Source organism: Lolium perenne, chromosome 7, assembly GCF_019359855.2.
Source record: "Lolium perenne isolate Kyuss_39 chromosome 7, Kyuss_2.0, whole genome shotgun sequence".
Taxonomy (NCBI): domain Eukaryota; kingdom Viridiplantae; phylum Streptophyta; class Magnoliopsida; order Poales; family Poaceae; genus Lolium; species Lolium perenne.
Window position 1 is genome coordinate 68264319 of NC_067250.2, and position 10335 is coordinate 68274653.

Here is a 10335-nt window from a genome sequence, read left to right on the forward strand (position 1 = left end):
TCTTTGAAGAGTTGAGATACGAGGCCGCACCAACGACATCACGTGATCGATGTCCAAAAACTCGAGGACCCGATGTTTTGATCTCTGCTACCTCGGGGTAGCTGGTTTTGCCATCATCATCGTGTACCGCTGTACCCGCCGGTGCGCACCAGCCGTCGCAAATTCACCATCCGATACAAGGACCCAGGTGCTATACTTCCAATTACGTAAAATTTATTTCGCGACTCGTACTATTATTTGCGCGCAGTTTTTGTGCCGTAATATAACTGCAGAACAAATTTCGACTACTTTGTTTCGACGACCCTATTTGCCATCATGCACTCGCCGTGTTCAGGGGACCACTTGTCGCGGAATCTGGTCGGTTTACTATTTCCATCGAAGTGAAAAGCTAACTGCTTACCACTCCTACTTCTCCTATTTATATACAACTAGATTTAGATGTGCGCCTTGGCGCACGATCCCGTGAAACTCGTGCGAGTGTACATTTTATCTAACGGCGATGAAAATTAACTGCCAACATGACAATAATTTTTCAGGTTTCACAAAACAATGTTAGTAGGATGGAATTAGGATAAATCATACAAAATTACAAAAGGAGCATCAAAGTGTACCAAATAGGTGAGTAATCTCATAGACACACATAGCTAGAATCATTGCGTTGTAGCAGAAAAGAAACATGTAAATGTACAAACAGAAGCAAAAGGCTAAGAAGCTCAACGGTAATGTGCAACCAAAAAAAATTTACTATGACAATGGGCTCTATTAGATTTAGGGGCACCCCTTCGCGCACGGCCCCATCTTTCGCACTAACGAGCATTATGTGAAACACTTTCTATTAAGCCTAGATAATAAGCTAGGCATGAACCAATACAAAATCATCATTTGAATACAAAAACTTATATATAGCCAGCTATTCATTTTGGTTACACCAAAAGTGGATTTTGTCGTCCTCGGTTTCTCCTTAATATTTGCTTCATATTTGGTTTTTCCACTCGGAACCAAATTTGCAAAGTGATATTTATCTGACCTGTAAATGATATTTGTAGATTATACAAAAGTTCCCCATCTCATGTCAAGTGATATTTGTACATTATACAAAAGCTTCTAAATTTATATTACCATCTTGTTTCATAACCGAATAACATTTGACCATGAACATAGTATCGCGGTGAAAGTATATTCCATCAGTGTGCACGTTTAATATGCAAAAAAAAGTATCACCTTTAGACCCAATCCGAGGAGGCGATTCCTGGAGCAAGGATCTCTTGACATATCAGACGATAACAGTCTTGCCATCACTATACAAAATGCAAGAGGATATTTAGATTGAACAAACTAACACATTATATAGATGAAGTAACGATCGAATCAGTGAAATTGTACCTAGGTGCAGTTGATTCGAAATAGGGCATATAAATGTGTGAATGAACATAATAAATAGAAGAAGGATAGACACATGGTGGTGTAAAAGCGAATAAAGTGAAGAAAGACAACTACCTATTAGAGAAAGAGTTGCAACAACAGCCTGCAGCAGCCCACAATCTCAAACAATGAAAATCGAAGTCATAAAGTTAGACAGCATATATTTCTTAAGCACCTCTTTGTGATTGTATCCAACTCATCTAGTTAGAGCAGCAAAAATCAGGTTAGATTTTTGGTAAATCAAAGATAAATTCGTAAATCAGCAATGAATTTGCTTCACCAGCTCATCAAGTTAGACATCAACGAAAGTCAAAGAGAAATTACACACAGTCTACAATAACAAAGTCCGCTTTAGTTAAGATATAAAAACTAACCAAATGGGGGAGCTCATATGGCTTTGGAGCCATCTTAGCTTGTCATTGGCTAGTGAAAAAATAATCCTTGCCCTATAGGATTTAGTACTATCTTCATCAACTCCTCCACCTTCACCCATCATTCCCTTAAACTCAGTTACAGGATCTATAGAAAATGAGAGACGAACATTACTTAACAACTATCAGAGTGTAGATGTTCTGCAAGTAAATCGGTAACCATCAATATGTGGAAGCAGCATAAACAGCTAGAATAACTGCAGTACAAACAAAAAAATTGCAGCTAAGCTGAAAAACTAAGATTTAGCACACCAGCCCGTAGAATTTACGCTAATTTATAGGTTATATTACAATAATAAAAATTAAATGAATAAATGAAACCACGAACGGAGTAGCAAACGCTTACATACAATGAGGAAAATAGAGGAATATGTTACAATAACTAACACTACTTTATTCAAGGTCCCGTACTTACACGTAAACAGCTCGCACACGCGCGCGTTCCCCAAGTTTCACATCAATAAGCATTGTGTTGAATACCGTAAGTAACATATGATGTACCAAAAAAACATAAAATAGGTGAAGTGAACAACAGTACATCCACAATGTATACATACCCTCCCTCAAAAAAATATGTATAACGACTGGAACCTAGCAAGAGTCAAAAGCGTGATGGATTAGAATGAAGTTCACAAATGAGGAGTGCAAAGCAAGTACATCATAAAATGAACAAGTATACAATTTGATCATAGGCAAGTAGCAAATGAAGACTAAATAGATAATCTTAAAGTGATGCTCACATGCTAAGCAGATGGAGATAATATATGGAAGTATGTTATACACAGGAGTGACTGTTTAGGCCTAGAGAAAATAACGTTGCTCTTATATACATAAGGTTTACATATTTGAGGTATTCAGTGGGAGATAGATCCAGCCCTCTATAAGGATGTTTCCTCTATATGTTCAAACATCCAGTATAATGCCACTAAACCAGGAGTCTACAAATGTCTAGAGCGATTAGCTAAACTAACCTATACCAGGACAAACCAAAAGGTCACGTACGGCAAGCATGAAGAAGCGGTAGAAGAGCACCATCCACATAAAGATGCACAGGAGGATCGTCACAACATATGCTTAATTAGTTCATATTTACACGGCAACTATGAAAGGGAAAACATGATCTCTGTAATGCAAGATATGCATATAACATAGAAAGAACGTTCACTTGCATCACCAAAATTTGTTGTTCCGGGAAAAGAGAAGACTCAATAAATAAAGATTTTTAGTACTAACTAAACTTTCAATCAAACAATGAGCTGCAGAAATCGAGGCATGAAATCCGAGCTAGAGAAAAACGTTTAGCTAAATAGTAAATGTACAAAAATACTCTACAAATCATCGGGGATTACCTTTACCGATACCGAGATGGACAGAGAGGAAACTCCTCAATCCAAGGATGCACACACAAAAATGCATATGAGTTACTGATCTTTGAGAATCTCTCGTAATGCGAATCTAAAAAAAAGGGGGCATGACATCTGAAAACACAACGAGTTATAATTCCAACATAGAAATAACTATTTAAATTTCAGAACAAAAGACTTGTACAAAAAACCTCCAGAAAGGCCAATTCATCTTTTTCAGTTCCATGATTTCACTCTCACACCACTGCCAGAGTGCCAGGTTGAAGCTTGTGTAATGCACAGTAAATAAATAAATTCTACTTATAAGATTTTATTTGGAAACCTCAACGATTCAAGGCATCACATTAGCTTTTGTCTCGCCTGTCTATGCACTACCAAAATGTGAACACTACAGCTACTATTAGCGATGTGTACCAAGCTGGCTCTAGGAACAAAATAGAATATTACCATCAATGTTTAAGTCTCTGAACCCATCAACAGGAGGCACGCACATACAGATTTGTTTAAGTGCAAGCCTTACATGCTATTTAAATGTCATTAAGTGACTATTCCAATAATTTTTGAAATTATGAATTTTAATTTTAGACCTACAGCCATGTAGCACATGAACTATGTATATAACATACAGTATATTATTTCTCTCTTTGACCTGCAGACAGTGTTATCAACTTATGAAGCAACGTCATTTTGCGAAAATTTAGTTCTGATACAAAAACCTCAATAGTTGCTTTAGGATATTACCTCAGAAGAAATCAGTATGTCTAACCTGAACCAATGTTGGGAAGGCATGTTCCTTCATTATTGTGATACATCGATCTTCATAGTCAGTAAAATGGCATACCTATAACAGTACATATGTTGTGAAAAGAATCATCTACTCATTTAAACAGAGGGTACATAAGTGCCACTTCAATCAAGCTTGCCCCCTCACTTGGGCCTAGGTGAGTTAGTTTACTCTTTTCTCCTAGAAAAAAGACCGCCTGGGTTGATGTCTACACGTTCTCTCTAATTAACCCTGGATACTTAGGGAGGGAAATGTCCATTTAACCTACTATCAAGTGGGGGCTCTTAGGTGCTTGATCACATCATTTGTAGAGAGCTCAAACCTTCGTACCATATAACCAAACTTTCTCTCACGGCAACATCAGCTCATGCTGTTCCATGGACAAAGGAGTGCCTGCAAAAAAGACATATCAAACAGGGGAGCCCGAAAACTATGAAGGAGTAACGCACGGGTGGGTAGAGAAGAACATTGTGAGTGCGCAAGAGGACGAGAGGGTAAATCAGAGGAGGCTCACCTTGGCTAGAAGTTGCAATGCAGCGGCTGCCGATGCTCCTCTCGCCTCATGCCGCAAAAGAAGGGGACATCCCTGTATAGCAGGACATCCTAAGCAAGGGTAATGCCAATCTATATACCCACACACACACAAAATAAGAGAATCATACCTATTCTAAAATTCTTAATAGCAGAAAAAACTAAGGGATATATTCCTCAGCAATAGATATGGACATACATATTGATAGGTAACAATCGTGGAACAAATAAAACTGAGTTGGAGACGAAAGCCATAGGAGTGGCCGGTGCTCTAATGTGTATGAACAAACGAACTCTCAGTATAAGTTAATAAAATATTTTTCATATGTAAGCAGGGCACTATCTACCCAGCAAAACGAAATGAGACGTGAATTCAGACTTGAGATTTGGCCTCATTCGTGCAAGAAGTTTGTTTGGGGAAATAGCACATTTAGTATAAATATTTATAAAATGGCATTTTTTACTTGACCTACAGATACAAATGATTTTTTAAGACCAGGGTAAGTACAAGAAATTAATTTTAGGTCTAATCCAGTAAAACAGGGCACTTAATATTTCCAAAAATATTCAGTACACATATATAAAGTATGTTCTACATAATTTATATGAACAACGCTGTAATTTTAAAATTTATAATTGTTAACATATAAAACTGGGGGGTATCCACTCAAAAAAGAACAAACCTTCAATGGCTTCGAAATAGTAGTACAGTTCCTTTCGTCCTTCAAAATTTGGACACAAATGCTCCCATTGTTGTTGATGTCCTTCAAGCCAACTGAATTGCTGCCTCAGTTGTTAGGAACAAATCTCCTCAAACTAATGGGCCTTTTGTAAGAAAGGAAACCTCATTAGATAGCTTATCAAAAATAAATGTACCTAATTTCTATGTTCTGTATAGTTGTTGCAAGTCGTATAGGGAATAGGCACGTATAGGGAATAGGCACTGATGTAGAGTAGATTTAGTGGCAAAGTTATGTAGTGTTTTTTTAGAAAAATTTCTCATAAGCACCCTTTTAGATAAGGAAACAGCGCCATAATATGTTGAACTGAATTGTTCGCTTTCCAAAATAGGCAAAGAGCATCAGTACTTCACAGATGGAGAAAGAACAGGAGAAAGTACCTGTAGGCTGCATCTCGCTGCCGCTGATCTCTCGACAGTCCATTGTGGCGCAACATATGGTCTAGAGATAGTAGGCAAGAATGTAGATCATGATCCTGCTGCTGGTACCGGCGAGGCCGCTAATGCTTTCATAGAATCAGCATAGACCACAAAAACACATTGGACAGACTTACTATATCAAAGTTTGCCTCACCATTAAGAACAGCGGAAAAATCATAGACTTGTGGAATAAAAGACCAACAAAATCAGTAAGCCAAAATTCATACAGATTGAGCACACACCCAACAGTGCGGAAACGAATTAGGAAGCATAATTTAGAAAATACAATTGCAACCAGAAATGTTGAATATCTACGTAGAACGTAGAAAATTTAATTATAGTCTTCTAAAATGCATCTAAAAACAATACACACAGATAGGACACACGATTCATTCTCTAGTCTCTGCCTCTCGCACTCACTTCCCCTTGTCTTCTCCCCCCACGGGCTTGTCCCAATTGACTCTTTTTGTATGTTGTTGTATACTCTACTTAGAGAGAGCAATTAGCTCTTTTTGAAATGGTCCTATCCAAACTCCGGGGCATATCAGATTTGGTTCCAATCACAAGAAACCTGGTAGATAAAAGCTTGTAGGTATAAGCAAACAATGATGCAATACACATGGTACCTTTCCCGAAAAAAAACAACATAGCGTAATAAGAAAAAATATCTATCCTCGCAAGGGAACAATTCACAGTCAATGATGCCAATTCACATGGTACCTTTTCTGGACAAACAACATAGCGTAATAAGAGAAAATTTCTATCTTTGCAAGGAAATAACTTACATTCCCAGAAACATAGTGTCTCCCTATAATATGGATGATGAAATGCCTCTCTCTCTCTAAAATCAGGAATATCCTGTGATGCATAGTGTCTCCCTACAATTCTTGGAGGAATTGTCAACAAGCAAAATGCACAGGAGGCCAGATCCTTGTAATCAAAGTGAATGGTAACACAAATTGATGATTCAAAGATTATATAATTTATGTGCTCTTTTGGACAGAGGGGTTACTTAAGAAACATCAAATGCATCACAGTTCCTTGTTTTTCTTTTTGTCTTGAAAAAATTAGGCTATAACAATTACCAAAAAATATTGAAATAAAGCTAATGATTAACATATTTTAGCAACATCAGATTATATGCTCCAGATTTAGAATCTAATCAATCAAAATATTAGGGTTCTGAACAAGGAAAAGGCGAGAATGTAGAGGAAAGAAAGTCAGACCTCTATAATCGGCTGCTACCACCATGGGCCTCTTCTCAGCATGGTGGCAGTGGAGGCCGAATCCCTCTGTCCATCCACATCTCGCTCGCCTGCTCCCGCGCGTCAAGCTCTAACTCCTCTAGACATGGCACCCTGCTGCCCTTCCCCTCCTACTATTTACATGTTCAAGCTTACATAGATCTGACTGACATTCGTATCCAAGGACCAAGAATAGAGTTTCCGAAGCTGTTGTATGAAGCTACATGAGCTGATGATGAACACTTTGGGCATGATGAAACTGTATTAAACTACTTATTTGAATAAGAAAACAGATCCACTTGCATTAGGCAAGAAAAACATGTCGTGGAGGACAAACCTGACATGAACTAATCAAGGTCAAACAACCTCTGATTTTTAAGTAGCCACTCTCTCATTTTTAAGTAATTAAACTCTCATTTTTGCTACACAGTAAACATCACCTGCATTTGAAGCAACCAAGCTCTCATTTATTACTGCACAACAAAAAACAGCTCCATACTTTACTACAGAGCAAGCAAACATCACCATTGTACTAATTACCTTGAAATCGAGAGAAGAGGAAGTGCTGAATCAGATCGGGGCATCTAGATCTGCTCCATTTCAGATCAACACGCATCTAAAGAGATAAGGCATCCTGGGCTGTAATAATGTTTATTGCCCTTTCACTTCAACCATTCTGTTGATTGTTATACACCATGTATTACTTACAGCGTTCTAAAAAATGCTTATTGATGAAAACCCTGGGTGTGTACACAACAAACAAACCTCTTGACATCCTCATGCACAAAGAATGGCTCATAGGGCCATCTAAGGTTTGCCCCGGTTGCTTCAACCTGGCTGGTGCCCAATGCAGCTCCATGTACACTGTATGAGCAGGTCTTGTTGGGAGATCCAAACCTGGTTGTACCTGTCTATTACCATTGTACCATGCATATGCAACCTAGATTAATTAAGAATGGTGATATGTGCCTCAATTATGAGAGAAATAATTTCAGAAATATTGCAGGAGACTAAAAAATAATGAAGAGAACAAAATCACTTTTGTTATCCTAGTTTAAGGAAGTAGCTCAAGGGTGATTTACCCCAACGGTGCTCATTCCTTGAATATATTTGCATTATATTTTACACAACAAATGTAGAATATCCTCTCATGTCCTCTCTGGAATTAGTCACACAAGTATTGCCACTCCAAGAATAGTCTATACTAAATTTAAATAATACTGTCTCGAGAAGTAAATAAAATCAAGGACATATACCCAGGTTCAATCATAAGCAAATAAAATCAAGGATATCTACAGCGTGATCTGTTTCCATTAGCTAAACCCTTTTTTACAACACTGAATAAACCAAAAATATCACGAAAACAGAGGTGCAGTTCAACAATGGCACCCAAATTTTTTATGGTTGTGCGCAAACTGAAGCATCGCCAAAACTTGCAGTAATTAGGACAAAGAAAAAAATAAGCCAGCCTTTAATAGCCTGAAAATAATTTATTTCTCTCTATACCAGCGAAGATATTAAATATCATGTATTAGTATCATGCAGCTGGAACGCATATAGAGGCATCAAAACGTTTTTGCATCGGCGGAGTATGTATTAGTATCATGCAGCTAGAACACATATAGAGGTAACAAAACTTTTAGTTGATTTACCTTGAGCTATCTTAGCCTTTGTTTTGTCACTGGAGTAAACTCGACTCCCTAGGCTCCAGCCAGATCATCACAGAACCAAATTCAAATTCCAGCATCCAACAGCTCACTGCATAAAACCTGAAGCATTCAACACAACCTATATCAATCAAGGAAAATAGTCGCGTGGCAAATTTCACTTGAGTAGAATGAAAAGAAATGGTAGTTAGCAGGCAAATTATAGCTTGGCAAGAATATAAAATTTCACAACAAACAATACATCACTGAACTGGAGAACCTTTACCAAGGCTCCGTTACATTTCTTGTGTAATTGTGCACATCTAAATTGTTACTGGAATCACTTTTTTGTACATGAGATAGCAATTTGCAACACGCACACATACAAAAAACTATATAGGTCAAAAATCAGCGACGACACATAGAAAATGGTAAATGGATCTCTGCGTAGAGCTTGCAACACACGTAAGCATGAAGCGAACAATAGAGCACCCTCCATATCCATAAAGTAAAAAAGAAAAGTACAGCACTAAGAAAGGCCAAACTAAGAAATGTCCAGAACTGAACAACTAAGGTTAGCACTTCATGCCTAAATACCTAGAAGGTTCTCTAGCACTGAACAACTTTATAATGTAACTCTGAAAATTATTGTCACTCTCATAGCCACCTAATTTGCTATTTAGCAATCAGATTTTGGGAAAATCTCGTCTGTGAATTAAAGAACCGCAATCTTCTAAAATAACTGTTGCTAGATCTGACACCAAAGTCAAAGATGAGAGGAAACCTGCAACAGAGTGTCCTCTCAGACGAAAACGACCGAGCGCGCTTTCCCTTTCCTTCCTGCAAGTGATGGGGGAAGATGAACATGTTGTAATCAAACGGAGGAAAAAAGAGACATTAATCTTGATGGTGAGATGGTTAATGACCTGGACATGAATTTCGGGCTTGAAAAAGGTGACTAAATACGCAGCAGCGGCGCCGACCGCTCCTCCACCTAGCGCCGCCGCCACTTGCTGCTCCTCCACCTCCGGGCCGGCGCTGCAGCTCGCCGCCAGCTCGCTCTCCTCTATCCTCACGCGCACCTCTCTCTCCTCCCCGTTGTAAGGCCGCTGCTCGCGCGCCGTCTGCCTCTGCTTCCTCCCCTCGCGCGCGTTCACGCGACCGCATCCGGCTCGTGGCCGTCGCCCCCAACCTCGGCGAGGAGATGTAGCAGCACGACAACGACTGGCTGGGGTGGAGGAGGCAGAGGTCGACGGCGATTGATAGCACACACGGCGACGAGGCAGTAGCCAGGACCCGGACACGGAGGGATTCGCCGCTCCTGCGCGTGCTCCAATGGCGATGCCGCTGCTGTCTGCCCGCGCCGCGCTCCGCCGAGGATGCCGCTTCCGTGGATGGGATTGGAGGGAGCATAGAAAAGCCAGGAGGAAGGAGATGGAGGAGCGCGGCTGCGTGCTAGGGACCTAGGGTTTTCACCCGCGTGCGTTGCTGAATCGGGGGAATAGGTAGTGGCTTTGGTTCTCTCGTCTCTCACACGACCAGATTGGTTGAGGGAGAGATATTTTAGACCGGACCAATCCCCCATGAAACGTGGCTCAAGCCGGCAATTCGACCCATGGGTACGTCCGCCCATGGGCACCCGATCCAAATGGGTAGGGTATGGGTCCTGATGTTCGCCCATGGAAATAACCTATGGGCAACCCGATTAGTCGTGGGTCGGGTATGGGTATCGCCTACGCTCACGGTCTGATGGG

At 39.9% G+C, this 10335-nt stretch overlaps 1 long non-coding RNA gene across 20 annotated transcripts; it reads right to left on the reverse strand.

Moving 5' to 3' along the window:
- Positions 1 to 606: 606 nt before the first annotated feature.
- On the reverse strand, positions 607 to 10131 carry LOC127317180 (uncharacterized). Of its 20 annotated transcripts, XR_011749435.1 has the most exons (16): positions 9508 to 10131; positions 9366 to 9421; positions 8588 to 8704; positions 7701 to 7846; positions 7476 to 7611; positions 6477 to 7375; positions 5653 to 6262; positions 5216 to 5357; positions 4516 to 4587; positions 4332 to 4394; positions 3984 to 4058; positions 2269 to 3331; positions 1797 to 1941; positions 1498 to 1622; positions 1222 to 1298; positions 607 to 1027 (listed from the first exon to the last, which is right to left on the reverse strand). It is a non-coding gene; the product is annotated as an uncharacterized lncRNA (long non-coding RNA). The 20 variants fall into 20 exon arrangements; XR_011749429.1 differs by having other exon boundaries at positions 2269 to 4394; positions 6477 to 7142; positions 7273 to 7375; XR_011749431.1 differs by having other exon boundaries at positions 2269 to 4394; positions 6477 to 7177; positions 7273 to 7375.
- Positions 10132 to 10335: the final 204 nt, after the last annotated feature.